The 9050-nt window shown below is 32.7% G+C and overlaps 1 long non-coding RNA gene and 1 pseudogene across 1 annotated transcript; one reads left to right on the top strand and one right to left on the bottom strand.

Annotated features, from left to right (window-relative positions):
• Window positions 1–395: 395 nt before the first annotated feature.
• LOC145028965 (uncharacterized) lies at window positions 396–659 on the top strand. The gene is made up of 2 exons (XR_013676293.1): window positions 396–515; window positions 580–659. It is a non-coding gene; the product is annotated as an uncharacterized LOC145028965 (long non-coding RNA).
• Window positions 660–6857: 6198 nt separating this feature from the next.
• On the bottom strand, window positions 6858–7619 carry LOC145029897 (secreted RxLR effector protein 161 pseudogene; annotated as a pseudogene).
• Window positions 7620–9050: the final 1431 nt, after the last annotated feature.

Genomic DNA, 9050 nt, shown 5'->3' with positions numbered 1-9050 from the left:
TCGTAAATTGATGATAAAATTGCTAAGGCTTCTCAAAGCCATGATATGGAACTTCAAAATCAGGTCCAAAATTGAATCATCAAAATATATATAATAAAAAAACTGTATGCTGGAAATTGTCGGGAGCTTACCTCAAAATGAAGAAAAAATAATACCATATCTACTAAAATACCTGATTTAGAAAAAATTGTCTAATTTTGTCGGAAGTTTATCTCAACAGTTAGAAAAAATTGTATGTTGAAAAATAAGTTTACAAATTGACTTGACTAATTTTGACTGACTAATTTGACCAAATTAGTTATACATATAAAGAGGATAAACAAGCTGACTAATTTTGACTACCGATAAAGGGTACTTTGCCCTAAATCGACTCAACACATTTTTTTTGCCCGGAATCGATACACATCTTCAGTCCATCGCTGCCAATCCATCGTCGCCGATCCATCGCCTCCATTCCATTGTCGCTCCACACCATCCCATTGATGCACCTCTGTTCTCCACTCGAAGCCAAACAGGTACTCCATACTCGCATGATCAGATAAATCAATCGATTGAGTGACTATCAACTTCTTTTTCTAGGTCGGCGGTCCATCGTCCTCCACGCCCTCCCATTGACTCACCTCTGTTCTCTACTCGGAGTCAAAGTCGAAGCCAAACAGGTACTCCATACTCGCATGATTAGATAAGTCTATCGATTGAGTGACTATCAACTTCTTTTTGTAGGCTTAACTGAGTTTTACAATCACATTGAATCAAATTGAATCACCTTCTCATATATACACTTGTATGCCATGATTTGTGCTATTTGACTAAGTTACTAACCTTCCTTTCCCATGAATTTTCCACCAGCCCTACAATATGATGTGATGTCATATTTTTCCTACTATTTCTTGTTCTTGTGTTACATTTTTGGATATTATAATAATATGGAATCAATTCGGTTTTCTTGATAAATTGAGATTTTCTGCTTTTGGACCATATTAGTGAAGGCTTTGGCTTTTGTTTCTCCCTTTCTATTAGAGCTTCCCTCTTGTTAAGCTCTTTACTCAGTGATTTAAACAGTTTATATTCTGTTTCTTTTTCAAATTTTCACTCTGAGCTTGAAACGAATCTTTCACATTTGTAAGACCCTTTATGCTAAACTCTCCTCCTAAAACATTCAACTCTTGTAACTCGCTTACTTGGACTCCCTAGCCCATAAGAAACGTGTTGAGTCTTCTTAGGTGGCGTAACTGTCCCATGCCAAGTGGCATATGATAAAAAGAGCAACACCTATGGATATTCAAATGTCTAAGATTTCTCATGTACCTGATTTCTTCAGGTAACTCAAACAGATATCTCATGTACCTGATTCCTAAATGCAAAACCCTGAGATACCTCTGTTCGAATATGTAATCAGGGGTAGGAATTCTTGAAAAGCCTTCAAATGTAATGAGTGAATGTAAGGATTTTGCTTTTGCCATTACTTCATTTGATAGATATATGATGCCATTAGAAGATAAATGAAGAACTTCTTCAGCGAATTTTAGTATTTCACCAGACATTATGCTTGAACATTCTTACTTCATAACAAAAAGTGTAGTTTTTCTATTATCTTCATACTTTGAGCTTAAGTAACTACATAACAATCCAACAAAAGGGTCTAACAATGACAACACTTCCTCTTCGTTTTCTTTAAGTTTCATTTTCTTGATTCGTTTTCTTTAAGTTTCATCCGAATCTGTTTGTTGTTGTTTCTGTTATCTAATTCAACAAGAGGATAGCTTGAAACAGGAGCATCATTCCCTGTAACATGTTAAAACACAAGCATGTAAAAAGATTATTCTACCCTTCCTAATATCTTTTTCTTTTTTTCCAGCACCCGTCCCTCTGTCCATGTGAAAAGACTATTCTACCCTTTCAGATATCTTTTTTGGTTTTTTCTGTTACTACTAATATATAACATAAAGTGTAAAATAATGTTTTTTATATGGAGATCGAATGGGTGTTGTAACTTTTTTAAATCAGAGGGACCCTTTCTGTAACTTTTTTAAAATAATCTTTTTTATATGGAGATCGAATGGGTTTTGTATTTTTTTTTATATGAAGATCGAATGGGTAATGTAACTTTTTTAAACCACATGTAAAAAGACTACTCTACCCTTTCTGATATCTTTTTTTCTTTTTTCTGTTATTACTAATATATAACATAAAGTGTAAAATAATCTTTTTTAATCCCATAAATATTTCAATAATTAGGTGATTTCTTTTCTTGGCAGATTTACAAGTTAAAGTTTACCTATTTTCTTATTGGCATCATTATAATTTGAGTAAATTACAGTTTTATCCTGTGTGTATATCACTTTTTTTTAATATGGTAGTCCCAGGTAACATCCTATTCGTTAAAATACATGAAAATGACCATTTTGCCCTTCTCCATTTTTGTCATCTCCTTTTCTTTCCCTACAAACAAAACCTGAGTTTGTGCATCTTGGGTTTGAAGAGGATAGGGGCAAAATGGTCCATTCTACATGAAATTTTCATATTATTCCAAAATAATTTTTACCTGTTAACGAACAGTAACCTTCTCACGAGCATCCACATACATATGAACCTAAGAATCATATCTCCAGTAAGTTACTAATAATATAATCAATAATATAACAGTTCTAAAAAAAAGTTAAATGCTAAAAATAGCAACGTATTTCCATTGATTTATTTATAAATTTGAGCAATGTCATCAAATACAAATACAATTTTCTTTCATTTATTTTTGTGTATAAATTATAACAGCATCATCCTGTTTTCCTTTCTTTCTAATACAACACTGTATTTTCATTTTTTTCTCATAATTCTTTGAAAATTTTACACAATTACAACATTCTACTTTGAATACTTTAAAACTTAAATCTTTCATTGCATTGTCAAAGTTTTCTTTCTCTTGTTCAACTTTGTTATATATATATATATATATATATATATATATATATATATATATATATATATATATATATATATATATATATATATATATTTTGACAAACTTATGGTAAGCAACCTTTTGAAAACAGAAAAAGAAAGAAGGAGAAGAAGTATCATTCATTGAACGTTACAAGATTGGACATTTTTCGAAAAAAAAAACCAAATGATCAATGAGAAGGCCGGAGAAATTTGGGTATTTTTAATATCTTCACATATTTATGAATAATTTTTGTTTTACTTTTAATCTAAATTGTTTTATTATGCATAATGAATTGCTAAATGAGGAAGCTTCTTCTTCTTGTTCGCCGGAAATATGTATGAAAAAACTACATCGTATACCGGGATACATAAAAGGGCGTTCTATTTCGACAAAACAAGTTTTAGGCACAGAAAAGTTACAAATGGAACTGGAAAAGTTACAAATGGAACTGAAATTGGAAAAGGAAAAATCAAGAGCCTTGGAGGAGGAAATTTGTGTAATTAAAGAAGAGCAACTACAATTTCAAGAAGATCAGATCAAATATCGAGAGGAGCAAAATAAGAAAATGGAATTTATGATGAGTGAGCTTTCACGTTTATCTCAATTGCATTGATCAATTGAACTTCCTTTTCTTATTAAATGAGCTTTATATGTTCGTTGTTTGAAATATTGGAAAAAATGTATAGATTTTTTTAATTGACATTTAATTTTCATATTATAAATGTGAAAGATTTATTTGGTTATTGTTGTATTTTAAAAAAATTTAGGATTGCTTTTTCATTTGTCTAATTGGATAATGTTATATTTCATATTAAAAATGACATTTAATATTGAAATAATTTCTTAATTATTGCCCCCTTTTTGTGTCTAATAGGATAAATCAGTGATAACCTGGTATAGTCATTAATCAGATTAAACAGTGACCACTTTTTATGTCACTAATCGGATTATAAACAGTGACCACTTTCTATGGTCACTAATCAGATTAAACAGTGACCACTTTCTATGGTCACTAATCGGATTAAATAGTGACGACTTTTATTGGTCACTAACTAGATAAAATAGTGACAACTTTAATTGATTAGTAAAAATATTTAGTGACGAAATGGGTCGTCATAGATTTAGTGACAAGTATATTTTAGTCACTATTTAGTGACCGTATTTATATTTGGTCACTAAATCGGTTTTGTGACGGACCTATAGTGACGAAAAGTGACGACCGGAATTTTCGTCACTAAATCATTTAGTGACGATTCATTCTATTGTTAGTGACCATATCGTTTTGGTCACTAATTGACATTTTTTTTGTAGTGCAACATGCCAAAAAAATGATACTTAGTTTAAAAGTTAACAAAAATGGTCCCATTGTTGAGATCGACACATTCCACCTCAGATGAAAAGTTATTTCTTTGTTTTCAGCAGTTACGAATATTTTGTTGTTCAGTGAAGCACAACAATACGGATGTTGTTCCGAGAATTTCTCTAAATCTTGACATATATTCCACTCTTAAATCCATGATTAATGGTCTGTTAAATCAACATGTTTGGTAGAGTAGTGAATCTACAACATGAAAACAAAGAGTCAATTAATATTTAATCACATTACTTAGAAAAGTTAACACATTAAGGAGAAAATTTTAACAAAATACACGACCGAATTCAAATGATTGAATGGGAAATGAGAAGTGAGAAGTCAGAAATTAACTCAAAATTGTGTAGTGGAGAAAAAGTGAAAAACTAGAAGACGAGAAAATAGTCAAAATTAGAAATTGATTCCTCGTCTGATGTTAATTTTTACTAATTGTAAATGATAAATAATGCTGATAATATATTAAAAACGTTTAGGCTAGTAAGTATTTCTTGCTACCTCATTGGAAGTCAAACAACATAATGCATCATAGTATCATATAAAAAACATATTATATAACTGAAAAGATTCCGATTTTTTTTTCGTGTGACCAAAGATCAAAATCCAAGAATCCAACATACCACAGTCCCAAGAAACTTCCCTTGAAAATTCAAAATATTACTCTTTCGTCAATTATTCATAGTTTAATCTAAAAAAATAAGCAAAAATTGGCTAAAAAATATGGAGCCTCTTAAAAAGTCGGACCATATTTCAGCACAAACCTCAAGTTTCACTGGAGTTTCATTTGGAGAGACTATAAAACGAAATGAAGGTAATGGACTTTTCTAATTGAAACAGATATCAAAACATTTTTAATCAATTAAACCATGTCTAATCAATTAAACCATGATTTATAAAAACAAATTAAACAGATTACCACATTATTTAATATTCACTGTAGCTAACATTATATAAAGAGTAGATCACCAAAATATCAAAAATGCAAAAATCATGTTACATATTTAATACATTTTCAATTTTTATGACAAAGTATACATTTTTTAGAAAATATCCCAAAATAATGTTAGTTAACTTTACATTTTTTAAATTTCGCAAAGCTATATTATTATTTTGTGAAATGACATCATTCTCATGAGTCATGAAATGTTATCTAATGTTACTTATCAATATATCTTATACTATCTAATAAAACATGTTAGTCATATGTTGAATTTAAAAAGATATAAGCTATAAAGCTTGTTGTACAAATCAATTATGCATAAATAATTCATTAATACTTGCTAAAAGTTTGAAAACTTGAATTAAGGAAAATATTTAAGAAACTCAATTTTGAACAAAATGAAAAATTTTAAATATTAAATTCATATATATAAATTAATTTATATTTTTTAAACTAAACACCGGTATTAATTAATTTACAGCACTAGCATAAATATACAATATAAACATAAGGTATAAATATAAATATACAATATAAACATAATGTAATTTACTATTACATATTAATTAATAATAAAATTTAGTAATTATTTTCCCATAAAAATTATTCATAAAAAAAACAATTTAGGGTAGTAGTGAGAAACAAGTATTAGTTCCCAACCTTACTAATCTATACAGTCTCGTCCATAAGTCACTAAAGTTCTCATAGTGTATGCCAAAAATAGTTTAATTTGGAATGATATAATATAAACTATAAACTACACAACTTTGTGAAAGTTTGTTAATGTACCTTATATTAATTCAACTTTAAGATGATTAATGGCTTTAAAGGGCTATGACTTAATTAAACTACGTCTTACTCAAATCCATCCCCTCATATAGATTAATGCCAGCTTTCAAATCTTAATAGTTTCCTTCATTTTTATGTCCTTTGCTTGTAAATAACATTAATTCTACATGATCAAACTTTTAATCATGGAAGAAAGCAACCTTTTTTTTCTGAGGATTGTTGAACACGACTCTTTATGTGGGAAGCAACAAGACTTTTATTAAGACGCTTAAGAAGATCTTACACTTTGTGAGACTACTATACACTTTGCTTTCTTTGAGGCTTTCTTGGATGGTTTGGAGAAAACGAGCTCCATACCTATTTATAGGCCTCTTAGGAAGGTTCTAGATACTAGCATACACTTACTACATACTAGATAACTCTAGAACTATCTAACATACTCTACATGCTTCCATATGCTTCTAGAACGTTTTATCATGTTCTGGAGAGGTCTAGGTTGCTCCAGTGTCTTCTAGAATGATCCATAACCTTCCAGGGTCTTCCATGTCGTTATAGAGTATTCTAGAGTCTTCCGGTATATTCCAGAGTCTTCCATAGTCTTCCATAATGTTCTAGAATCTTCTAGAACATTCTAGAACAAGCTAAACTCTTCTAGATAATATTTGTGCTTATTGGGCTAGTGATGATCTTTAACACTCCCCCTCAGCACTATCCCCCATTCTTCGTACCATGTTAAGCTGACAGCGAAAACCTTCACATTTTCCAGTACTCAGCCCTTTGGTGAACAAGTCAGCTATTTGGTCATCGGTCTTAATCTGTCACATCTCAATTTCTTCCATCAAGACTTTTTCTCTGATAAAGTGATAATGCACTTCCACATGCTTTGTTCTAGCATGAAATACTGGATTTTCTACCAGCCGAATTGCAGATTGGTTATCGCAGTGAAGTGGTACTGCATAGTCAACTTTTTGATGTAAGTCCTCCATTAGGAGTACCAACCATGTACTTTCTTGAGCTGCTACGGCCGCTGCTTTGTACTCCGCTTTTGTGGTTGACAACGATACGGTTGGTTGTCTTTTACTAGACCATGATATTGGCCCCGACCCAAGCTTGAACACATACCCAGTGGTTGATCTTCGGGTATCATGGTCTCCTGCATAGTCAGCATCACAATATCCAACCAACTTGCAGTCTTCTCCTCTTTTATACAAGAGACCATAGTCAATTGTACCTTTGACATATCTCAAGATTCGTCGGGCAGCTTCCAAATGAGGTTTCTTCGGACTTTGCATGTATCGACTCATAACTCCAACTGCATAAGCAATGTCAGGACGAGATAAAGTTAGGTAGATAAGACTACCTACTAGTTGTCGATACATCGTTCCATCTTCCAACTCTTTACCTTCATGAGCACATATCTTGGAATTTGGCTCTATTGGTGTTGATACTGGCTTACACTTCAACATGGCAAACTTTTGAAGTATATCTCTTGTATACTTTTGTTGGCAGAGGAACAACCCTTCCTTTGTACGATCAACTTCTAACCCCAAGAAGTGTTTAAGCTCCCCCAGCTCTTTCATTTGAAATCACACCGATAGATTTTCTCTTGTTTGATGGATTTCTTTATCGTCATCCCCGGTAATGATCAAATCATCCACATAAACCAACACAATTGCCAACTGCCCTTCTTTTTCTTTGACGAACAGGCTTGAGTCTGCATGTGCAACTGAATAACCACTTTGGGTAAGAAATTTAGCAATCTTACCATACCAGGCTCTTGGTGCCTGCTTCAATCCGTAAAGAGCTTTTCTCAGCTTGCACACATGATTGGGATTAACTTCATCCTCAAATCCCTTTGGTTGGTTCATGTAAATTTCTCGGTCTAATTCTCCATGCAAGAAAGCGTTCTTCACATCCATCTATGTTATCTTCGCCACTGGACTAAATGTTCATCATAGTCCAGTCCATATTGTTGTGAGAACCCTCAAGCCACCAAACGATCCTTGTATCTTTCAATTGATCCATCTGTGCGTCGCTTTAATTTATAAACCCACTTGCAGGAAATGGTTTTATATCTCTTGGTCTTGGTACCAGTTCCCACGTTTGATTCTTCTTTAAGGCTGTAACTTCTTCTTCCATTGCCTTCTGCCAAGCTTTATTCTTAATTGCTTCTTCATATGTCTCCGGCTCTTTAACACCATCTTCTAAAATTGCCGCATTAGCATACTTGGGATTAGGCTTTCGGATTCTTTCCGTCCTTCGAAGTTGTGGAGGCGGCGTCTCCCTTTCACCGGCATCACTTATTTGAGTTACTTCTTGATCAATGACATCAGTGTCACTCGGATCTTCAGGTGTATCAACACTTGACCAAATGTGTGCAGTTTTCTCCCCCATCTTTTGTTTTAAAACTTCTTCAATATTTTCCGAGTCTGATAATACTTTCTTCTCTGATGACCACCATAAAGATGCTTCATCGAACACTACATCTCTTGAAGTGTAGCATCTTCCGCTTGTTGGATCACAACACATCCATCCTTTTCTTTGATTTTCATATCCAACAAATATACACCTGACTGCTTTCTTATCAAACTTGCTACGTAAATGACTAGGTACAAATACGTAGCAGATGCAACCAAATACTCGGAAGTAGCTAACAGTAGGTTTCATGTTCCATAGTGTCTCAAATGGTGAGATGAAACCTAACCTTGGTTGGGGAAGTTTATTGATCACATGGGTAGCAGTTCGCATTGCTTAAACCCAAAATCTTCCTGGAACATTCTTCGCGTGTAGCATGCTTCGACAAATTTCTGCAAGATGTCGATTATTTCTCTCAGCCACACCATTTTGTTGAGGTGTGTTGGCACATGTGAATTGATGACCTATACAACATTCTTTTAGATAGCGATTGAGTTCTTCTGAGGTGTATTCTCCTCCATTGTCTGAGCGTAGACACCAAATCTTTTTTTCTCACTTCTCCTTCGACCGTTGTCTTGAATTCTTGAAACTTTGAG

The sequence above is a fragment of the Lactuca saligna genome, chromosome 2, assembly GCF_052625555.1.
Source record: "Lactuca saligna cultivar CGN05327 chromosome 2, ASM5262555v1, whole genome shotgun sequence".
In the NCBI taxonomy this organism is placed as follows: Eukaryota; Viridiplantae; Streptophyta; class Magnoliopsida; order Asterales; family Asteraceae; genus Lactuca; species Lactuca saligna.
Note: the sequence above shows the minus strand (reverse complement) of the source record. Positions and strands in the feature narration are given on the sequence as shown.